This window comes from Charadrius vociferus, unplaced genomic scaffold (genome assembly GCF_000708025.1).
Source record: "Charadrius vociferus isolate BGI_N301 unplaced genomic scaffold, ASM70802v2 scaffold122, whole genome shotgun sequence".
In the NCBI taxonomy this organism is placed as follows: Eukaryota; Metazoa; Chordata; class Aves; order Charadriiformes; family Charadriidae; genus Charadrius; species Charadrius vociferus.
This window is the reverse complement of record NW_009647008.1, coordinates 20,121-45,147: the sequence shown is the minus strand read 5'-3', so window position 1 is coordinate 45,147 and position 25,027 is coordinate 20,121.

Here is a 25,027-nt window from a genome sequence, read left to right as displayed (position 1 = left end):
CAGTCCAGAGGTGTAGGAGTCCTGGGACCATCTCAACTTTCCACTCTTTGCCCTTGACTTTTCTTTGTATTAAGTATCTTCTAGGCTGAAGGCATACAAGAAGAATAGTCATAAAGGCAGCAGCTTATGAACTACTTAGTTTTTTAGTTTTTGGAAGTGGAATTGGTGATCTTGAATGGTTCAATCATGATATGATTGATTTAATGAATACTGTGAAAGTAGTTTATCCTGCCAGCTCCTCATTCTGAAAGATAACATGGGCTGTATTAGGAGTGTACAAGGTCCAGACGCTGGGGAAGTATATGAAACAGGCAAAAATAGTGGTATTTTTCCAGGATATGTTTCCCAGTGAATTTAGCTTACTTAATCCTCCAACTTGTAAGCTGGAGCAGTTCAGGAGGTACTGACTTCTCTGTTCACATTCTCCACCCATTTGTAAACCTTTTTTTCATGGCTGAAGAGATGCGGGGGTGTTCTGTTTGTGGTAGGCAAAGATGAAAGAAGAGAAAACCATGTTTGGAGACAGACAGTCGTACATACAGCCCAGAGGATGATGAGGTGAGGAGAGGGAGCCTTGTGCTTTCCTACTCCCAAAGCACTAACCCTGGCCTGATGCCTTTTAAATGCTATGGGATGGTGTATTGTAGAGACATCGTGTATTACGTGTTTGCCAGGAAGAGTCACTGCCTCATGAGTCACACTTGAGAGGCAAGAAGAAGAAAATAAAGCAAATAATTTTCTTTTCAGGATTGTTACATGCTCCCTAAAGCCAAGATTATTGCGCATGTTTCCAACTTTTCCTTCCATGATCAGTATGTACACAGTGCCTCTTACTAGCCTTGGACAATCAATTTGGTTCATTTTTAAATGAGGTAAAAATGGAATTTGCTCCCAGACTTTGTTTTATGTATCAAATATGGTGTAAATTCAGGTATGAGCACAAACTCCATTTTTATTTTCTTCTTTTGTGAAAAGGATGTATAAATGTTTTGAAAATGAGTCTTTGAAGCTTTTCTATTTCTGTCTTTTACTGTTAATACAGAGCTGTTCATTGTTAGTTATGTAGTGGAAATTCACATTTTGAGCATTGTGATGCCTGTTTGACCAAATACTGTAATATGGGTCATAAAATTGTCCAGTATTATTACTTTATTATGCCAAATTTAATAGTAACTTTAGCCAAAATTGCCTAGCAGTAGAAATTGCTAAATATGTATAATCAATTTGTGGTTTATAAGACAAAAATACTTGTGCTTGTGTTTGTGCTTAAGGAAACAGACTTCTCCCAATATTTTAAAATACTTTAATATTAGTGTATTTCTAATTTCCTCTAATTTCAGAGCAATTTACTGATCTGGCAACTGGAGAGATGTTAAAACTGATGTATAAAACTAGTAAAAACCTAACAAAACTTTTAAAACTAGCTCACACATCTGCAGGCAAATGTGGGTGTTAGGTAAGCCTTGCCATTGCGTCTCTCATGTGCTCCGTATTTTGATGTAAACTATTCTATTGTTCCACATGCCAAAGAAGGAAAAAAAACAGGTACTAATTTTAGTGGCCTTCTTTTCGTATTTGATGGATATTTGGGGGAAAGTAGCATATACTGTTTTTATATATATGTTCTCTCTGTTATTCCATAATGCATCAAGTATTTTAGTGACTTACAGCACCTACTAGCTAATCAGCAAGTTGAAAGCTTATTGAAGAAATCTTCAAATTTGTGTCCTCAGCTTTGCAAAAACAGGGTGTTGGGTAAGTCGTCAAGTTCTACTGTGCTTTACAGAGGGAATGGTTTTAGAGAACCACTGGGATTTTCCTAGAAGAATTTGAGTGTCTTTTGTATCCTTCTCCTGAAAAACCTTTTAAAATTTACCGCTAGCTATGTGATCTATTGTAAAAGAAGAATGTTGTGGTGGCAAATGTTTTTGTTTTAGTTTTCCTTGCAAAAGTGACTGGTATCTAGTAGTTATCCTGTATTTTCAGGGAGAGGAGGTTTATATTTAGATCATGAGTTAACAGAATACCTGCAAAAATTACAGTTTTAGATAGACGCTTATCTTGATCTACTATTACTTTCTGATTTACATTTTTCTGGGTTTCAGACTACAGATGGCATAACCATTATCATGTCTTATGCAAAACAGAAGGTGAAAAGCATCCCATCTGACAAGCTTGAGTACCGATTGTAGTAGTGATTTTACTTTCATGTATCGATATCCGAGTAAATGTATTTGAAACATGTTTATATATGCCATTCATTACACTGATGCACCAATTGAACGGATCCAATCAGTACCTACATTGATTAGTAACATATTGCAGAATAGCTAAGGAGGGTTTGTGACAAGAGTTGAGGATAATGTTAAGCTGCATATGATGAGATAATAGCATTTACTTCCTTATTCTGCATCCCGGAAAACGTTTTGCAGAAGTAAGGCTAAGGTTTTTGTACTACTGGTTTTTGTTTCAGAATGTTTTTGTTTTCTGGAGAAGCTGTGATTGTGGTAAACTGTAGTTAAACGAGCTGATTGCTTCCACAGATTTCACTCCTTATCACCACAGATCCATAGTAGGCATAATAGGGAAAATATCAGTTTAGCTCTTAGAACCTGTAGATCATTCTCCTGTGGCAGAAAGTCACTGTCATTGCGGCCACTGAAGAACTTGGTGTCATCTAGCCTGAGTTTTAAAACTGGCAGCTTTATTGTTCTTGTTACACTTACCGACATGAGTGAGACTTGCAGTTCTTTAACAACTGTGCGATGCGCAAGTATAACCCAAAGGTAAATGCTCTCAATTTGCTGCCACTCGTGGGTGTTCGTGTACAGCGTTGCAGTTATTTCCCTTCCAGGTAGGCAAATCTTGGTGCTTAGACTAACCTGTCCATGATACACATACTATTGTTGACTGCATAGCATAGCAATTTGGGCAGCTAGTTGTAAATTTATTTGTTTGCTCTAAGAGCTATGAAAAGCCTAGCTATTTCTGTTCTCTGTAATGTCTCTAAAGAAGAGGTTTATTTTCATAAAGTTGGACTTTGAACTTTATTAGAATAAATAGATAATTATCTTCAATCCCGTAAGTTTATCTATTTATTTATCAATTTATCGACAATAAATTGGTTAGTTATTTTTTCCTTCATGCTAGGAGATTTGTTGTTTCAACATCAGTACTAATGCATTCTGTATGAGGATGGCATGTCAGGAAACCATGACTCCTGGAATCAAAGGGTTAAGCTCAGTGTGTACCAAGCCTGTTGTATAAATATCATGCTGTATGGAGTGTTGAGTTGTTAAGGTAAGCTTTGTTTATTTAGCATGAGCACTTCACTGAAGTGTAATCATTTGATAAAATTTGGGAAAAGTAAGTATACATTTAAGTTTAATTACTTAATGTTTATTGCATCAGTGCATAGTATCAGGAGAACCACTTTTTTTAAAGACATGCAAAATGCAAAACTTTAGCATGAAAATCTAGCGTGAAAAGATATTCCTAGTCTGTTTTAACCTACTGTCCTTGCTTTACTCTCTCCTAGTTTGGTCATCTGCTTTTGGATTTTCGTATGGGTCTGAATTTAAAATTCATTGCACATAATAAATAAGCAAACATATCATTAATATTGTAACTTTTAGTTACTTTTTTAAACATACATAAGGAGCTGTTGAGAGAGAAGAAATTGGGAATGTGGGGAAAAAGAAGCAAAACCCACTGCTTTTAAATTATATCCTCTGACTGAACGCACACTGACTGCAACCGTGCATGCATAATGTCAGTAAAAAAACTCCCAGTTTAAAAACAGGAAAAAAAAATGTTATGGATGTAACTTAGATAGACTTTTCTTTACATTCTATTCAACAAAAATAGAAACAAATCTAACTGGTTTAAAACTGTCTTTCCAGAAACTGTGTGTTACGTATTTCTATTTATCTAATGCTTGCTGCTAAGCATAGGAAGTAGGAGGATTTTGTACATGCTAGAAAGAACTGATTTAAAAAATGCAAATGCCTAATATATAGTGTAAGAGAAGAGGAGTGATAAACAGTCTTTTTCCCTCTCGAGTATAATTCTGAAGGAAATGTGTGGCCTACATATAAGCAAACATTGAGGCTTGGGGTAAATTAAATTTGGAAGATAGCTGCTGGAAAATCTAAGTCCCGTTTTCCCTCTCTGGGTCTGTTAGGAGGAATATGCAGTTATCCTCTAAGGTGCAGAAATTTGCATCAGTGATACCCACTCTAAAGACAAGGATAACCCCAAGAGATGAAGAGAAGGCAAGAAGTTATTTTTAAGTAAGGTGTGTGGGGGAGGGAAGGGAGAAATAGCCATGTTCAAGCTTTCATGGTGTAGAAAACAGGAGTTCCACTTAAAGTAGAGAGATAAATACAGTAATAAAGGAAAAAAGGTGGACGTATATCATTGATTTACAGTGGAAGTGTCTGTGTAACAAACTTGCTGGGAAGTCTTTATTTATACAGATACAAGTCTGTTCCAAAGGCTTATGTCTTGTCTTTGACAACCTCTTTTACTTGTGAAAACCCGTATTTTGCATCATTTACCATTTTACTGTAAATAAAGAGTAGATTTACTTTAAGTCACTTCTTGCTCTTGGGTCTTCCAGTATTAAAAAATGCATCTATAAATAAAGTGACACTAGTTTAGTATGGTTTCCTTTTTAATTTAAGGTAAATATCAGTCACCTTGAGGTATTATCACTTATTGAGAAAGCAGATAGTTGTCATTTTCAGGTACATAAAATATTACAGCTAACCTTATGTATGATCTTTGTAACGTGGAATAATGTTTATTAGAAGACTTCTAATGGAAGTTATCATGTAATGGCTTCATCTGTATCTAACTGAGAGAAGAAAACCTGTCTGGTGCAGAGACCACGTCTTTATCCTGAAAGTATTGTTGCGATATTATAAAATATTTTGGAGGCAGAGGAAAGAAGTATTATGCAAGTTATGTTTACAGGTATTGAATATGCAGAATACTAATTAGGATTACTATATGATCAGGGATTTCAGGAAGCATTTTAATTTTAAACATATGTCTGCGCAGCAGTCTGATGTGCCACTTTGTTACTGTGACTGTCATTTGTCCATCGTGTTCCATCACTATCACGTCTTTCCCACTTTCTCTCTTGTTGATTCTGGTACTTCTAGAGGACTGGAGGAGAGCAGGGAGCACAAACACTGTGGTTCTTCACTCAGGTTCAGAAAGGCAAAGCTTCAGAGAGAGGGCCTAGGTGTTTTCACAGCAGCTTTTACACAGCAGACCAGCAGACCATCTTTCCTTCATGGTAGAATCTGCAGCCTGTCTCATACCAGGAAATACTGCCGTGCATGGGATAGATGAACTGGTTTTATATTCTGAACTATAGGAGTCTCCAAGCTCTACAGAGAAGTCTCCTTGCCTTGCTTGAGCAGCTGGAAAGCTCTGTCCCCCTGCAAGCCCTACCAATGTCTCCAGCGTGCACGTTCACGATCGCTCCTCTTCAGGCTGCTTGAATAGTTCTTCTGCAGTGCCGGGAGGTGTAGGTTTCCTTGAGCCACTTCTCCTGGCTCTTGCAACAGGTTGGATCAGCCTGATTCTCCTACCGGCTGGCTCATTGCCCAGAAAAGCTGGTGAAGAGCTGAGAGGGAATGTGCGAATGGTTCCCCACTCAGTGTGCAGCTCTATTAAAGGGTCTGCTCCCAGGCAGGGCCCTAATTATGCCAGTTTAGGATCACACTGCTCAAGCAAGGCTCTTCTGATACTCTTGAATTTGAAAAACACAGTAGTGTACATTGATTTAGAAATTACCAAAGCAGGAGAAGCAACTGAACAAAATATCCTGTGAATGCTGTAGATGGGTGTAGATTTTTAAAAATTGTTTCTAGTTAAATTACTATTAAGAAAAGTCTCTTTTTTTCCAGAAGTTTTTTCATTTCATCAGGCAATTATAAAAGTCAAGGAAATTTTCTACCAAAACCAAAGCTCTGTGACTAAATCATGAAGAATCTTCAGTCAAGAGTAGCAAACGCACCTTCCCCTTTCCGTGTGAAAATCCAGTCTCCCCCCATAGCCATTCAAAGCATTCCTTGTGCAGATTACTTCCCCTGTTTTTTTGTTGGTTTTTTTTTCAGATTAATTTTGTGAATTGAATACTTGTCTTGAAATTTTCAGATCATTAGACAAGATTTTGTAGTTTGTGTGTTACTTTTCCGGTTGCTATCCCTAGCAGGGGGACTTTACTGGGAGTGTTGGGAGAAGGCTAATCAGGAATCTGAATGTATGCCAAGATCAACGTAGGTGTTAATTTTAGTTTACCTTCTTTTGGGCATTATACATGTAAAGTTGAATTAAAAACTGTTAAAATTATCCAGATGAACATGCATAAATGCTATAATGCTACAGACAAAAAGCATGTGAGCATGCGTGCTGCTGAAAAAGCAATCACAGTGGAGTGGAAAAGCACATCAGCGCATCCTGTTGGGGAAGGGGGTTGTCCAACAATCACCACTTTGATGTTCTAGGTCTTTTTATGCCTTCTGATGCTTCTGATATAATTTTCTGGAGACAGACAGATGAGGGTGTTATGAAATAGAATTAATGGTGAAAAATTTACTAAACACTACTTCAATGCTTTACTACTTGATTATGTGAACCTTTGAAAAGCGATTGTACAATAATATGTACAAAGGAAACTCTATGGCGTGCCAGCAACATCAATATGCTTCAAGGATCTTACTGAGAACCTGAAGTAGAAATGAAGAATGAGATTTTCCTCTAAGTGTTCACAGTAAATTCATTTATTCAAGAAATATGCTTTCAGTCAGATAGAAAAGACAGCTTACACAGTATTGAGGAAAACCAATACAGTAACCCAACATATCAGAAAAAAATACCAGAATCAATTCTGTACTTGTAGAAGAAGTAATTTCCAAACTAATACAACTGTACTTTGGTGCACAGGTTGGGCTTGATGCTTAAGAATAATCAAATTACCAAATTAACGGAAAATAATTCCCAATATAAGATACGGTGTGGTGTGAGCTCATACACAAAACAGTGGTTTTTTTCTGTTTCCAGAACAGTTTAGGATACCATGGAAAACCTCAGTTTGAGGGCATAGTCTCTGAAGTGGAAATAATAATGCAAATTCGGAGGCAAATGGTGCCTCCGAATACACATACAAAAAAAATATCTCTTGATTAGAAAGGGTTCAGCGTGTACTCCAGGTGAGGAAGAAAAAATACAAGCCTGCTGTAACAACAGGAGGTACGTTTTTCACCTTTGGAAAGAAAATAGGAGGATAGGGTTCACAAGAGGGCTGGGCTGTTGTACAAGATGGGTGTCTTTCAAGAATGTACTTTAGAAAGTAATTCTAATAAATTTTAGAAAGTACAGCAATGTACAATGTCATGTGTTTAAGAACTTAAAAACGTTTCTTCCTTAAGCTTATGTCCATCATGTGAAATGAAAGAGAGAAGCTCAGTGTATTGGTTGCTGTATGACTGTGAACAACCAGTGATACAATGTAGGTGAGAAAAAAGAACATGCAATCCTAAATGGATTTAAAAAGGTATTTCCAACACAAATAGGGAAATACTAATTTTTGAAAGGTAACTTTGAGACCTCATCTGGAATAATGGGAGAAACGCAATCCACCTAATTTCTCCTGCCTTACTAGCGTATTAGGGATGTGCTCCATATAGATTCTATTGAAAGATTCAGGGTTCTAGTACTGGTGCCCTTGAATTTCCATGAAGTGAAGGTATTGCAGCGTTTTGACTGTGGCTGATAGCTTAGCACGTCTGCTATATACCTAAAGTTAGATTGTGTAAATTCTATATACATTTTTATGATACACAAGTCCAGGAAGGTTTCATTCAGACTAAATGCATAGACTGAAAGGTTGTGATTTCTCTATGCAGCTTGGGTCAAGAAGCAAACTTCAGGAAGGAAGAGGCATCTTTTGTACTTCTTAAGTACAGTTTTAAACATGGGAACAATTAGCTAAGCTCGGCATGAATGAACTATGAAAAAGAAAGCTTTTCACTCTCCAGATAAAAGAGTTTCTGTTATGCTTCTAGTAGAGGTAGTGGAAGCAAGAGCCGGTCACCTGCCATGCATACTACTTACTTTAAAGCTTGACCAGCTTAGAAAGGGACTTTCATGACACAAATTAGAATAATAAAAATATTGAAGACTCATGAAGTCTCTTCTAGTCCTGTGGTGTTGTGGGTTTTTTGTTTTGGGGTTTTGTGGTTTTTTTTTTAGAAGGTGGGGAGTCACTGAAGCCAATAGCAAAACTCTAGGGAACAGAATAGTGTGCTGATTTTTCAATGAGCGCATTGCACCATATCAACAGATTCATTTCAAAAGGATTTTAATGCCTTCTATAAATTACAGCATGTACATGAAATGCCTTAAAGAACATGAAAGTTGATTGTTTTTTCATAAGTCAACTTTATTTTCTGTGTATTTATGTCCTGTTTCATGAACAGAAAATGCTGAAGACTCGATAATAACTGGCATTTAGTAACACACAGGTGACAACCTGAATTCACAATATTTCATCTCTTTAAATTCACTGTCAGTATATGACCATTTTGGATACTTTAATTCTCACTTGTTAGATTACAAGAAAAGTTAGAAATTTCTATGAGCATAGTCTAAGTAGCTGTAGCTTTCATGTCATTTGATATAGTCTGGATTTTTTTAAACTATTAGATACAAAAACGTGTTGAATTCATAATTATCCATAAGACATAGAGGAAGTACCACTGAATTACAAAATATGGATATTTTTAATTGGGAGGCATTAGTTCTAAAATTAATTTGCTTTTCTCTGCAATAAATATGCTGAAACAAGAGGCAGAATTTATGTTTCAAAAATATCCAAATATTTTAATTATTTTTCCTTCCAAAAATACCCACTTCCATAATGTTTTGGAGTATTTATAGTGTTGAGGTGATTGTCTCACGGTACCTGAAATTAAAGTGAATTACTCTGACAGCCCACTTATGAGATCATTATTATTGCAACCATTTTAGGGCCTGGCATATAATATGACCCAACAAGTCTCAGAGCCAAGATTAAGAGAGGGGGCTCTTTTCCACATTGAGAAAAGTCATACTAATTTAGCATTTTGCAAAATTGTTTAGTCTAGGAAAATGTTTGTTTTGGGTGGGGAATACTTGTATAAAGTTCTTTGAGTATTTTACCATAGTAATTTGACTGGGGTGGTACAGTTTGTATTGTAATACTCCAGCCATACCTCTAGAAACAAATAATGATAACTTTGTGTATGATTCTTTGGAATATTTGTAATTGGCAAACGTAAGTGCTGTTGTACCAGGTTTAATCTTTTTAATTAATAATGTCCTAAAATATATCCAGAGATAATATTGTATCAATAGCTGTTAACACTGATTTCCTAACCCCCTTGGGTTTTGGTAACATTGTCGAGATATACTGAAATAGTAAAACCTGCTGATTGTGTATAGTCCTTGGACTGTCAGTATAAAATATTTATCGGATTTTGTTTGATTTATTGGATTTTTTAATTTTTTTTACTGTAAGTATAGTAAGAAGTTACTAGAAGTACTTTTGGAAAGGCTTGACTACAGTAATGGCATCATCTTTAAAAGAAATTCTAGTGTAATGAAAACCCAAAAAAAAGATTAAATAGTGCTTTTATTATGTGTAGAATCCCTTTGCTTTTTTAAGTGAAAACCCTAAACAATTTTAGTGATAGCAGAATTGGACCCCTTCTTGTAGTTAAGGTAGGATCTAATGTATCAGAGACATACATGCACCACATCATTTACACAGAAATTATTTCTTAATTAAATCTCTGTGAATGTCAAAGAGTTTCGAAGGAGCTCATAAACAGAATCCTATTTTGGGGAAGAATTATTGTTACTTAATTCACTATTTTCCCCTGTGAAACTGTCAACAGGAATTCTAAAAAGGTTTTGAAAACCTTTGTTTTACTTGGCAGATCGTTTTATATCTTCCTTGTTTTTTTCCTTGGAGAGTAAACATCATTAGCATAGAGCCTTTAGAATGGTGCTACAAAAATGGTACATGAAGTTGTTCTTCCTATTTTAGTTCGGGGAGATTCAGTGTTGTGATTTTCATTTTATTACATATCAACTTTGTTAGTGTTATTATTAATTTAAAATGTGATTTACATAAGAAGGCTATCCTTTATAGAATCATAATTAGTGTGCTTTCTCTCTTAGCGAAAAAACAATGAGGAGCTGTTGGTTTTGACAAATACTGGTCTAGACACTTGGCTTGACTAGCAGTCCATGATCAAAAAAACATTATTTTTAAACTTAAACTGCATTAGATTACATCCTCAGTATTGATCTCATTGTTAGGATGAAACTTTTATTTTTCATACTTTTAATATTTTATTATTCTTACTATTGTAGTTATGAAAGCTTTGTGTTAGAGATTTGGGTCTTCTTGTATTAATAACTGTACAAAATTTTAATATGAATCAGATTTCCAGAGAGCGTACAGTGCATTCTGGCAACACTAAGAGAGTGCAAGAAAGGAAAAAGAACTGCAGAGACACAGACATGCATCATTGACATGCCCATTGAAGTGGGACTGAACAGCAGGCAGCAAGTTTATACTCATACATCTTTGAGTGTATTTCATGCCCAACTGTGTGAGCACAAGGTATAGGTTATACATTATTTACACTTTTCAGGGAATACCAAAATCCATTGGCTCAAGTTTTGAATAATATTGTGTAAAGGAGAAGGAGATATGATCCGTACAGATCCCAAGATATCTCTGCTCTTTTATCATCCCTCCAGCTCTTCTAGTCCATCTTTCGTGTTTTATGGCTGCAGAGTTGCCTTTTAGCTACAGTTACAAGTGCTACAGTTACAAGAGGGTTCACAGGTTCTAATTGTTCCCTTGCAGTTTGAGGAGTAAAAGACATGAAATTAAGCTAAAAGGATGATGTAGTTTTTCAAGCAATATATAGCCAAGCTCTGGGACAGTTCTGTGCTACAAGGTCTTATTGATGACAAACATTTAAATTGGCTCAAAAATCAAGTGAACAAATTAGTGGAAGAAAAATGTACCCATACAAAATACACATTCCTCATTTTTGTAGTCTCTAAAGCTCAAAATGCTGCGATGTGGGGAGCGGCCTGGAAAAGCATCGCTACATCCGTACGCCACTGTGCACATTTACTCTTCTCTGGGCACTGAGTTTTCATCACTGTGAGAAGCAGTCCAGTAGGCTAAATGATGATTTGATCTCATTCAGTGTGACGTTCTTCTGTCTTTTCGAGCAACATCTAGAAACCAACATATTTTCCTTCTGAAGACTCACTTTTGGCCGTCAAGGTGAACTTGACTTTCCTCCAAGAAAAGTCTGGTTCCACCAGCAAACTTCAAAGTTTGCAAATCATAGTCCCTTGGACTTCTCACAACTGGTTTTAGTCATGCTTCGGAGAAGAGAACCTCTAAAAATATCTAACCTTTCCCTGTCCAACCTCTTAAGGAACGGTTCTCTTTGTGACACAACACTGACATCAGGTTGACATAGTATGCATTTTGCTAAGCATAATTACTCTGCATTGTGGTGAAAAGATTAGAAGTGGTACAGAATACGTGGTTATGGTTATGGTTAAGTATAAAGGCTAAATTCAATTTTAATGTGGGGTGTAGTCCACATATAAACTTCTATAAAATGTTAATATGCAAATAGGTAAAATAAAAGTCTAAATTATTGACTTTCCTGTTCTGAAATAAGATAAATTTTAATGTTGTAGAAATTTAGGTAAGTAAATCTGAGCTAAAAGAACATGACAAGAAATAACATAGTGGCAGAACACAGACCCAATTTGGGAGAATATTTATTTATTTTTAAAAGTTTTAGAAAAACAAATCACAGCATAAATATATTGCATTTCTTAATGAGTTGCAGTAGAAACAATAGTCATAATTAATTTATATTTAGGAAAACTTGAGGGTTTTTTTCTAACCAATACAATTAATACCTTTCCAAGGTGTATGGGTTGCAAAGTGTTTGTTGATCATAGTTATCTACTGGAAAGGAAGATAGTCACCGAGGCAGTTGTGCATTTGAAGGTCGGTAGTTATTCTACTCAATCCAGTGATTTATACTTGTCACTGTGTGCCCAATGTAGTTCTCCCTAACATAAAAGCTATTTTTCTTTACATTTAAAGTAAATTTTCATGAAATTACATAAATGATTCACTTAGGAATAGACATATTCAGACTTCCTTGTGATGATGTAAAAGAGAACAATTAGCAGTGCAAGCCCCTTCAGCCCAAGAAAGTCAATAAGAGCAAGGGTTATGGGTGTACTGCCTACACGGGAGACGCTACGTTAACTCAACTAACATAAGGGACTGTGTTTAATTCCATAAGCAATAGCATTAGTTATTCATGGTATAGTATTTGTGGCTTAAATTAAACCTCAGAACTTCAACTTTAAGTCGATGTAGTTTGTTATGGTCACTACATTGTCCTTGATTCTGCAAATATGTTTCTTTGATCCAGACACTCATTCTCTTTCCAGCAGCTTACTGAGATGTCAAGAGTAGCACACTATTAAGGAATATAATCATAGAATCATAGAATCATAGAATCATAGAATCATAGAATGGTTTAGGTTGGAAATGACCTTGAAGATCATCGAGTTCCAACCCCCCTGCCATGGGCAGGGACACCTCCCACCAGCCCAGGTTGCCCAAGGCCACGTCCAGCCTGGCCTTTAACACCTCCAGGGATGGAATTCCGCTACTTCTCTGGGCAACTTGTGCCAGTGCCTCACCACCCTCAAAGTGAAAAACTTCTTCCTCATGTTTAATCTAAACCTGCCCTCTTCCAGTTTAAAGCCATTCCCCCTCGTCCTGTCACTACATGCCCTAGTAAAAAGTCCTTCCCCAGCTCTCCTGTAGGTCTCCTTTAGGTACTGGAAGGCTGCAATAAGATCTCCCCGGGGCCTTCTCTTCTCCAGGCTGAACAGCCCCAACTCTCTCAGCCTCCCCTCATAGGAGAGGTGCTCCAGCCCTCGGATCATCCTCGTGGCTCTCCTCTGGACATGCTCCAGCAGGTCCATGTCTTTCTTATGTTGAGGACTCCATAAGGCTGCTTTTAGATAAGAACTTGAGATTGCTTGAGATACCAGCAGAACTACGAGTATGAGTTGTCTTCTTTCCTGAAGACAACTGTTTCAGAGGAAGTTGCCTCACTGCTGGGGTGTTCTGCCTAAACGGTGGTTATTTGGTTCTGTCTGCATGTCATCCCAGGACAGGAGAAGAGTAAGAAATGAAGCAGAAAGGCACTTTAAAATCTTGAATATTTATTTCAATATGCAGCTAAGGCTTTTTTTGTTGTAGTTTAGATATTCTGTTTGTTTCTGGATATACTGTGTTGCTAATTAGAATATCAGGTATATATTTAAAAACTGATTATTCAGTGTAAAAGTAAGTTTTCAGTATGTTTGAACTCACTGAGAACAATTGTATCCCCTCTGAGCAAAGAAGTTGTACTAGGCAGTGGTGGGAATTAAAAAATAGTTCATGTTTCCTTTTTCCTAAGACCACTATCTGTGTTTCTACTGTCTGAGAGATCCAAGAGGGAAAAAAACCTACTTGATAAGGCTATGATAAAATAGCTCACCTTAAGCATAAGACATACATGAAAGCTTAGGGTATGATCTTACTCACTGGGGGTAATTTATGATTTACATCTGTAGTTCCCTGGGTCTTCTCTCACGCCCTTTTTGTAGATCGGAATAACGTTGGCATCTCTTACACTGAGGATAATTTTGGATAAAAGATTGTGATCATTTTTCTGGTGATCAGATCTCCCTGGTGTAGTCATCCATCCCCCTCTTCCTTTGATAGGAGTGTTTATCATTGTAAAAAATATAAAGGGAACCGAAGAGCTCATCAGGAAGAATGGCTGCTTTTATAACTCCAATGCAAAAGTTTGCGTATGCAAACACCACAGAGATTGCTTTCAAGAATTCTCTGAGTTTTAAAATGTCAGTACAACTTTGTATTTGGAATGAGGATGTCTAAGCAAACTGATTTATGTATCATGTCGTGACATTTGATGAATGTATCATGTTTTTTAATCAAGCATTAAAAGATTATCGGTATGTTGCGCACATTATCCAGCTTCTGCATGTTATTATGTTGATACAATTAGTTTTAAATACATTTGATGAGATCTTTTTCTCTTATTTTTTATTTGTTCTTTAGCAGTATCTTGGGTTCTAGTAATGTTTAATATCAGGAGGTGTTTTTGTTCCAAAACCAGGTGTTAACAGATGTACAAACCTTAGTTTAATGTGCATGAGTGGTTTAATTTTGTTCTTTCATATTTTTTTTCTGTAAGCGTGTGTTTAATTGTGTCGCGTGGTATCTAGAAGTAGAAAAGTTAGTTGAAATGTCTATCTGTTGAAGGGGACTACAGCAAACAGTGAATGCTTGCACTTCATTCAGCCTCATCAGCACAGAGAGTTTGTGAGTCATTTGACTCAACTTCGGGGATGTTTCTTAGTGTGCTTTATACCATGCTCAGCAGAGGCTCATGCAGTATCTCATCCAGTCAGCCTACAAAATAAAGTTAAAATACAGAATTTATTTTACTTAGTTTTAGCCTGGAGATGCTAAATATTTGGTGGAAGAAAGGAATAGGAAGAAATTTCCCAGTCCAGAATCCTGCTAAGTCACCTGCTAGGAAGGACCAGATATCTCTATCAAAATAAATGGTTTGCGGGAGTTGTGCAGCGTGGCCCGTGCTTCACATGGCAGAGTGTCTCTCTTCTACAAAATCTTTTTTCTTTTTTTTTTTTTTTTTTTGGTAGTAGAGGAAAATGATAAACTGAAACTAAGTTGAGTATATACATTTTTAATATAGAAAATTCTAAAAATCATTTGGCTTATTCTTTGCCCATTTTCATTTCTAATGGCAGCTTAAAGTGGTCCTACACCATGTCCGGGCTGGTTGACATTTTTCTCTGCTACAGTTCCTGATTTGCTGACAGTTGAGATCCCCACTTGTTTGTGCTGTTAAGCAAGAACTGGAAAAGCAGTGTCAACTCTCGTTGATGTGACAGCTTGAGGCTGATACCATGCTCTTTGCTACACTGAAACAATCATGAGAAAGTACAATATTATCTCGATTTTCTCTGTTATATAAAAACTTCTATACACTTTTTTTGGTAGCCCCCAGAGGAGCTGGTATTCCATGTTACAAAGCTGCTGCAACTGGGCAATGATTCAGTGTCAGAATGGCTGTGGGATTGTTCAGACCTGGCCCTCCAATTTATAACTGGACTTAATTTTTTTTGGTGATAAGCATTTTAGGTGTAACACAGTATTTGATCATGGTCCCAGGTCAAAAGGATATCTAATCCTAAATCTTTGTTCTGAAGCACAGAAGAGCCTCCTCTGCTTTCATTAAAACCATCAATTTGGAGGTTGCAGACAGCGCCCTAGATAGCACACAGGCTCTGTAATGGGCTGCTATTTTTCTTGTGGGGGCTATGGAAAGAAGAGCCTTGGGTTCTGTGTTTGTGCTTCTGATTAGTCACTGAATAAGAATTTAGCATTAGCGTTAGAATTTAGCATTCTGCATTTGACGCTATCCTTCATGATCATCACTGTATCAGGCCTATATGTGATGTATTCAGTTATTCCCACATGTGCTGCCTTTCCCTCATCTTTCTCTCAGTTTGAATGAGGTTAATGTTACAGAATGGGGCCTAATGACAGTCAGAATGCATAGGAAGAGAGTCAATGTATTAAATTACTCAATTATTTCTTGTTTGTATATCAAAAACGGAGCAGCATACATGTAGGAAGAATGTTTCATTAGTGTGTCATTTTGAATTATTCAGTCAACTGCTTTTTTGTTCCTTTTATGCTGCTGGTACAAAATACAGAGTTTTCTTAAAAGTGGAAAGCACTGAAATTGAAAGAAAATGAAGTAATGACGGTTCAGTCTTATTTCGCTAAGACATACAGATTTCATTGGCAGACTCTTATTGGACTATGTGTTGACTGCACATGTTTTTAACATACTTCACAGGAGGTGTATCTAGTGCAATAAATGTAGGGGTTTTATGCATTGTTTATCTAGTCATGAAAATGGAATGCTCATTGTTACAGGAAACAGAGTAAAAAAAAAAAAAAAAAAAAAAAAAAAAAAAAAAAGCAAAAAGCATTTTAGCCTCTATATGTTATCTCTGATGACTACAAATTGTCCAGCCCAAAAGCTTATTTTTATGGGTTCATGCAAATTCAAAACAAACATGCAAACAGAGTGAAACAAAAACTTGATGAGAAGGGTTAGTGTGTTTACATGACTCGGTGGCATATTCAGATTATGTGGTGTGATTTGTTCTGCAGCTGCTTCAAATTAAGAACAGGTGTAGAAGGCAGATTATGCAAATGCTCATATTAATGTAATTGTCAAATTGGTGTGTTTATCATTGTGCCTTTAAAGAGTAGACCATACTCTTATTTTACATGTAAATTAGCTTTATTCTTGAGAGCTACTATTGGATAATGAGCTTATAAATGAGAATTTTCTAGCATATGGTGAAACATTTCTAAAATGTGACATTTTCTTGTGTAGCAATTTATTTTATATATATTGTATAAACATATTATAATCCTCTTTAGAAAAATATAGCTAAGACGCAGTTTTAAAGTCTAGCTCGTTGGACTAATGAACTCATATTTCTTTCATTTTTCTTTTTGAGTTCATGTAACCCATTAGTAGGACAACTTTTGATCTCCTTTAACCATTTACTATATATTTTCAAACCTTCATAGACTTTACGCCTTGTTTGCTTTAAATCTTGAAGAAGTACACATTGGAGGGAAAATGTGTTTGTTTAAAATTGATTTTTTACTTTCTAAGACATACTGTATCTAAGCAATCATAAACTGAGTAACTGAGTTAAATATATTTTTTTAAACGTTATTTACCTCATGTTTCTAGTAAGCATAGATTTATTAATGATTGGCTGAGCTTTTTGATATTTTTAGATCAGAGAGATTTGGTATCAAAGGATGTCCAAAATTAAAAAATGATGGGAACTTTTTATTTTCTTCAATTCTGAGAGTTATTTATTAATATGGACCTAGTTATCAAAAGTTGCCCAGTAAAAAAAATCACAGAGCAGTGTGATTCCATGTTTTAGTGTCTTTTCGTACATACATCTTTTGAACATGACCTTGATAATTTAAAATCTGTTAAAAGAAAATACCAGGTACTAGGTTTTTATACATATATATGTATGTATGCATGTACAGGCCAGTCGTGTATGTGCTGTCGATGAGGTAGGTTGAATATTTAAAACTGAGCTTTATGCACTGCGTGGGATGCTTTGTGCTGGGAATCTGGCCCAAACAGTTGGGAAAGTCCCCGCTCCTCAGGAAGCAGAAGCTGAGGGCACCAGCTGCCAACAGCTGGCTACAGGGCAAATGAGGTTAGAAGGTCCTTCTGCTTTTCTGCTTCCCATGGCCATGGCACAAGTGAGCCGTACTACTTATTTTCAAGAAGAAAGAGAAAATCTTGCTTTTGGATATGTTTCAGGAACAAAACCCCACCTGTAGTTATTTGGTTCAGTGTGGCACCCAACAACATTAAATTCCTTCCTCTTCTTTATCCTTAAAACTCAACTGGTAACTCTGTGAGAACAAACTAAAAGTTGTGAGCAAGATGTTTAAAGAAGACAGCTATTAATTCATTAGAGTTATTCTTCTCTAAATCACCCTTCAAGAAGGAACAGAAAGGGAACAACTTTATTTTTAAGATGTAGCTTCGTCCTTTAGCAAATTATTTACGATTGTATAGATTTTCATGGTGCTTATCTTTACTGGGGTTTGCTTTACAGCCTGCTAGCTACCTATACGATCTTTCATTCACTTATTAGCACACTCTTAATGGAATGAAAACTCTCTTTAAGAAAGAGAAGACTGGCGGGAACTTCCTAATGTAAGCTGAGACGGTAAAGCTTTTCTTTAGGGTTAATCTGACTGTATCACTTTACAGTACAACCAATCTCTTTTTGTAATCAATTTGAATTATATGCATCATTTCAGTAGGATGTTATTGTGAGGTTAATTATCTTTGCATTTAGAAAAGTTTTTACTTGCACTTGACTAGTCGTCACTGGAGATGTTTGCATGCAGAAATGTCAGTCAAAGCTATACGATATAGGTACCTTCCAGTATCGTTTAGAACTCACCGTTGTGATGCTTTCTATGTCAGAAATAAATTTGATGCAACATGGACATTGTTGCACAAAGAAGGTGTGTGGATTGGAAAACTGTCCGATTCCATCACCTTTACCAACACTGCTTTAAAAAAGCTAGGAATCTGGCCCAAGCTATCTTGGCTCTGTTAAATTTCTCTCAGACTTCTATGGGAAGTCTTTTGAGGTTAAGAAAAAAAAAAAAAAGCCTGAAAAATGAGCAAATAGAGCAAATAAAAACAAAAAAAAAGATGCCTTTCAGTCATGCTTATCACCGATCCCTTTTTAGCACTTTTTGTACTGTGTAATTGACACTTATTTTCAGTTATTTCTTTTTTTTTTTTTTTTTGTAATGATTTTGGACCAGTTATTACTTTTACATTATTTTGTTAAGTGTATGGCTCTTCTGACCACAAGCTTTGGAAAATAATTAAGGAATTTGAACAGGTGAGGTTTTAATAAGCCTTTTTGAGTTATTCAAGGAGTAAGAGAATATTTCTGCTCCAATGCTTTGGTCTTCTTCCACAAGATGTTCCAGAGGTGGAGGGATTACAGCCATGTGCATGTCTTTGCACTCTAGTTTTGTTGCCTAACCTTCTGGGAGCAAGCCTGAATAACCAGCATCACTTCTGCTGTTCCAGGAGGCGTTTGGGTTCATGTAGTTATTAAAATAGGACAGGCAGAATTCTTGCATATTTGCCTCCCTGTTCCTCTCTATAATGCAGCTGTGAACTTCATGTTAAATACAGTGATTTCAAATAAAAGGATATTTTTGACTTTAAATAAATATTTTTTAAAACCCCAAACCAACTACTTTAGTAATGTTTATTATCTTTAATATATACACATTTAAGGCAGCATTTGTATGTGGGGTACCAGCAACTTCGTGGGCCATGCAGAAAATCATATAAGTAAATAGGACTGGATCTGAACATGCTTGCATCTCATGTATACCATAGTAGTCCCCTAAGTCAGGACAGTTGCTTTTTACATGCACAGAGCATAACGTACATTTTCTCTTGGATAGGAATTTTGAATTTTGGCTTGGGGAGAGAAGGAGGTTTTGATTTTTATGATTGGCATTAGGTAGAGACAGGGAATAATGTGAGGTGCACAGATACTGGTAGTTGCATCAACTTCTCTATTAACTTTTAATTCATCTTGCTCACACGTGAAGAATTAAGTCCCTGAGTTGAAGTCAAGAAGAATTTGAAACCCAGCTTAGACTGGCAAAGGTGCTTTTGGAGACTTCTTCTGCAGTCGAAAATAGTCCATCCACTCATGTAACCTATAAATACTGCTAAATAGATTCTCTGGTATTACTGAGCATAACTTAGCAAAACAGACATTAGTAACACTTTTGATTACTCCTGCACTCATCATGTAGCATATCATAGCTGTGGTCCTCGATGAAAGTCTATCAGTTGTAATAGCATCTTAGGAAATGCAAAATGGACAATTTTATGGACCCTTCTGCACTATAGCGTTATTGCCTTCTTGAATTTGGGAACCCAACCCCACGGCAGCATTGATCTAACGTTCCTAAAGGGAAATTAGATTTTAAATGCCTGAAAAATGAACTATAGGCATATATAATTGATTAAAATTAAAACAAAAGATGTAGTGCAGTCAGACAACTTATTAGATACTTTTTATTGATCATTCATTATGCCTTATGGAATAAGGCATAATGTTTGTAAGATGTGCAGCATGCATTCGTGTCTACAGATATGTATAAACAGATTTTATTTCTGTCTGGAATGACAACATAGGTCTTACCACTGTCCTTAATTTTTATTTTCTTTAGTGATTCAGAAAATAAGATTAATGGTTTTGGTTATTTGGGAGATGCTATTTTCATTCAGTTCAAGGCTTTTCCAGTGCCTATACTCAGTCAAGATCTCCACTTTGTGTCTTATTAAGGGATCACTATCTTGTAATCCTTTTATCTTCTTGTGATAGAGGTATTTGCATTGCTACTCTTTTTCAGTAAAGGAGAAGAAAAAAAATTAAAAAAAGAAATCTATCTCTTCCAAAGTTCAGGCCACTGTCACCCTAGGCGTTAGTCAGCAAAATAGCTTGTATAGCAAAAGGCTGTTGTCCATCTTCTCTTCTCTGCTCAATAGTAGGAGCACTAAATCAAGACATTTGAAATTGTTATTACAAATCAATGTGCTACGCAACGTTGTCTACAATTCACTGGCTAAGCTGAACCATGTATTGTGTTACCTTGTAAAGAGTGTGCTTGATGTTACAGTACAAAATGTTTCTATTTCAGGAACTTCAAAGTTGTACGTAAAATCACAGATTTGTTCTTTAAATGTACTTTCTCTAAAGAAAGCATGCTGCTTTATTCCTTTTTTTATCCATTCAAAAGTCTAATTTTAGGGCCAGACTTTCAGTTGAGTTGAGCACCCAGGACTCCATTGACGTCAGTGTGAGCTGCAGCTGCTCAACACCTCTACAAATGAGACTCTGAAGTGTTTAGGAAAATTCTGAGCTTCAGACTAATCTAAACAAAACATATTTTTTCTGCATAGACTTCATCAGACTTTGTTCTTATTTATCAGGCATTATTTATGTTTTCCTAGATGAGCAACTAAGGCTTTTTTTCCTTTTTTTTTTTTCCATTTATGTTTTATACTGTGAATTAAGTAATAATTTTTGAAGAGGCTGCTGGATACTTTGCCAAATCATTCTAAAATTGTGTGGCGTGTTTTGATTTTAACCAAAGTTACAGCTGCAGAGCTGTAAAGCAGTCAGTTTCCCTTATTATGACTAGTTCTACAACTTGTACTGTTTTAAATTGCCTGCAATTAGCATATTTCAACCTTATTTTTAGGTTTAAATTGCAGTGTGAGAGTGTACTCTCCTCTTAGCTAATTAGTGTTATCAAGGAACAGTAGGTTACCTCATTAGTACCATGTGCATTTAATTAAAGAAGAGAAAATTGGAGTTAACCTCATAGTTAATATTTTCACAGAGTGCTACAATGCCAACACCTTCAATTGGAGTCACACCCCTGTGTATCTAATTATTCACTGGTGCCAAATAAGGTTAGCAAGGATACCACTATGCTGTTGACAAAATAATTTAGATGAAAATCTGTTTGCTGGTTTCCAATATGAAATTTCAGTTACAGCAGATTGTTTTTATTTAAATGCATTGCGGTGACATGATATTTTTATCATCTTACCACCCTCTCTCTTATGTTCACACCCAAACCCAGAAAAGGACAAGAACCCATGAGGCACTTAATCTCAGATAAGTAGTCTGTGATCCTCATCCTTATCTTGTGGGTATCGTACCAATCTGGATATAACCGTTTTATTTTGGCTACCAGTGTTGTAGAAATCGGTACAGTTATATTTCACCCCTTGAAAGAATTATACACAAATAGGACCAGATTACAGATACCTTCCCTTTGTAAATGCGCTCAGAATTTCTTGTGTCTCACTTTGCTTTTGAAATTTTCCACCATGCATGCAGAAAACAGGGGAATGCTACTTCATATACTTCTAGAGGGTGTGATCTAATATGGAGAGAAGTGCCTTCAGCTCCTTTAGATTCCAGTGAAGTTGAGGACGCCTATTGTTTCCAATCTAGGCCCTGTAATTTGTGTCTATTTAACCACAGAAGAGTATTTAATGTATTTAATAAGAGTATTTAATGTATTTAATGTATTTCATGTATTTAAAAGCAAAAAAAAAAAAAAGCAAACAATATTTTTGTTATCAACCTGCACTATTGGTGATTGAGCCTACTGGTTCCAGTCTGTAATAATATGATTCACATCTCTGTATGAGTTTTGTGTTTTGATTGTGTATTAGAATGGCAGTATGATGTGCTGGATACCCAGAGTCTGATTCTCTCATAGCATCCATGTAGCATTGATTTAACAAGCTCTTGAAATTTTATTCCCATTACTGATGTAAAAGGGGCTTAAGTATGTCCTGGAATGTTTTGTCAAATAAACTTCATCTTATTTTTCACTTTGCTTGCCTAGAGCTTGATGGCTCAGCACTCACAGAGTTGTGTACTCTCTAAGTGGATTTATCTTCTGAATTTTGCTGTCCAGTGATGCTAATACGACAAATAATTTTGAGCAAGCCATGTATAATCTCTGTGGCTCAGTTTTCCCATCTGTAAAATGGGAATGCCAACACTTCATGCATGAAGGCGATTTGAGTGCAAATTAATTACTTTTTGCACAATACTTAAGTACAATACTGTTTTGTACAAGAGTGTATCGGTGCCACATAAACTTTGCATGAAGTATATTTAATGGTTAAGTCTGTGGGATCATAATTGAATCCCAAGAGGAGGGTTTTTTTTTTAATTTATTTACAAAAATCTTCATACTAAATCAAGTGCTTGTCTGTTCTTTCAGATTACTTTGCTTGGGTGCTTACAGTGGCACATAGATGCTTTAAACAGTCACTTTACAAGCTTACAGCCAACCAACCACTTTGCCATGTTCAAATGAAAATAATGGCTGAGCTTTTCAATTTATTTTTTTTTAATTTTATTTTACATTGAAGTGGAAAAGAGGCACTCCAAACATTGTGACTTTCCCGTATTGGCTTTGCCAAGTGCTGATCCTTCAGGATCTATAGTATGTTGAAAGGAATCCGCTGCATTGAATGCAGGCTGGAACTCTGAAGTCAGTCAGTTTGACAATCAGATGAAAATTCCACATGAAAATAACTGACCTCAGTATTCATTTACCTACCTAGCACTTGAGTTTTATATATAGCTTCTAGAAAAATTGTGTAGTTATAGAATAGATCTATTTATCATTTTTTTCTTGTCTAAATAGTATTGGGTTTTTTTTTTATATGATACCCTCTTTAACTGTAAAGGTGCATTTGAAAAGAAATTGAGCAACTTTGTTTTCTAAGTTTGGATCTGTAAGGGAGACTTCAGATTACAAAAGATGAAAAAAAATTGGAGAAATAAAAGAAGAATGAGTTTTCAGTCCTCCATACGTGTTTGACGAAAACTATGTGAAAACATGCAATCTATGCAAGTCTATGGCCTGACTTCAACGTCTTTCTATGTGTAAAGCGTTGTGAAATAGGGACTGTTTTCATTTGTGATGGAGAAAAACTGCAGCTCAAATTACAGCCCTTAGTGGTATCATCCTCATCTCTTTGAAAGATCTCACCCAGCTCTGTCAAGAATAACCAGGTAATAAAAACAAGGTCTACAATGTGAATAGGCAATGACTTGGGTTTGATTTTGATTTCGTACTTGTAAGTCTCAGCAACTCTAGTGGCTGGATCTTCTTATAAACATCTATACATCAAACTAATAGGGATATAATTTTATATACTCATTTCCAAAGCCCGGATCAATGTATAAAAAATCTTAGGCAGACCTTTTAGCTGGACAACTTTTCAGAGAAGCCAAACCATTTATTGTAGCATCATTGATGTCGTGCTACAACTTATTTGGTAAAGTTAGGGCTTTTATGGGTTAATCATAGATAAACCTATATGATACTTCTTTGAGCAAATTTTCTGCATGTAATGCAATTTCATATAAATTAATAGTCTACTATTGCTATTAATTAAAATTAGTTGCTACATTCCTTAAGTTATTGCCTAGCCTTGCAATCCTTTTTATCTTTCCAGTGCTCCCTAATGAACACAATAGTAGGGCCACACTTTTTTTTCTTTTCTTTTTTTTTTTTTTTTTAATTCCTATTGCTGCTGTTATTCAAATTTGTTTTTTTGGCCGTGTGCTATTCCAGGGAATGCTTTATTTATTTTACTGGACCTAGTCACTTTGGCACAGTTTGAACTGACAGAATATAAAGTAAACAGCTTGTGTTTTTCCAGGGAAAATGACCAATAAGCAGGGGGAAAACATTTATGACTCAGTCAGTATTCTTCATTGGTGTCTTAAAGAGATGAGAAAGAAGTATTACAAGATTAAAATAACACCAGCTCTATGTTTATATAAAATACACTGTACTGTATGTCAGCTTGGGTGAGGAAAGTGCGTATGTTGGAACTGTAAAATTATAATTTCTTCTGTGTGTTTTGTTCTGCCTCCCTGTGTTCCTAAAAAGCTGTGGATGTCTCTTCCTCTTGAATTTTCTTTGCTATATTAAGTTTCTTAAAAGGAAAAATGTTGGTTTTTTTTTTAAATCACTCTCCACTTCTACAAAATTTAATTTACAATTGCATAAAGGAAATTACTGTAGTTTAGGCAGCCAAGCATTTCAGCAGATCCCTAGAAATGTACAAAGGAAAGAACGATTATCAGTCCTGAATTGTGGATTAAGAGGATCATACTATGCAGTGTACTGTCTAAAAGTAGCAATTTAATAGAAAATGTGGATGTTCATGTGAAGAATGTCTCTGAGGTTAAAGATAGCATTTAAAATATGGAAGAGGGTTTTTTTGCTTATTATTTGGTAAAAGGTTTGCCTAGAGATGTTTGTCTCATGAATATTTTTATTGAATGTTACAAGCAGCTTCATTAAGAGTTTTGGAGAGATCCTTTCTTAAGTACAGGAGTTTTTTTATTAATTTTATTTGAAAGGGGAATTCCATCACAGAAGGAAAATTCTTATTGCGCAGTGCAGAAAATGTATTAAAAGTGTACACTAACTTCCTTCAACGGGTGTGTTACAAAGCATAAACATGCGGTAGTTTAGGAAATGCTATTTCATATATTTAAAGTGAAGGTTTTAAAAATCACAAAGTAATTAAGGTTTCTGAGGTTCTAGAATACATTCTTCATA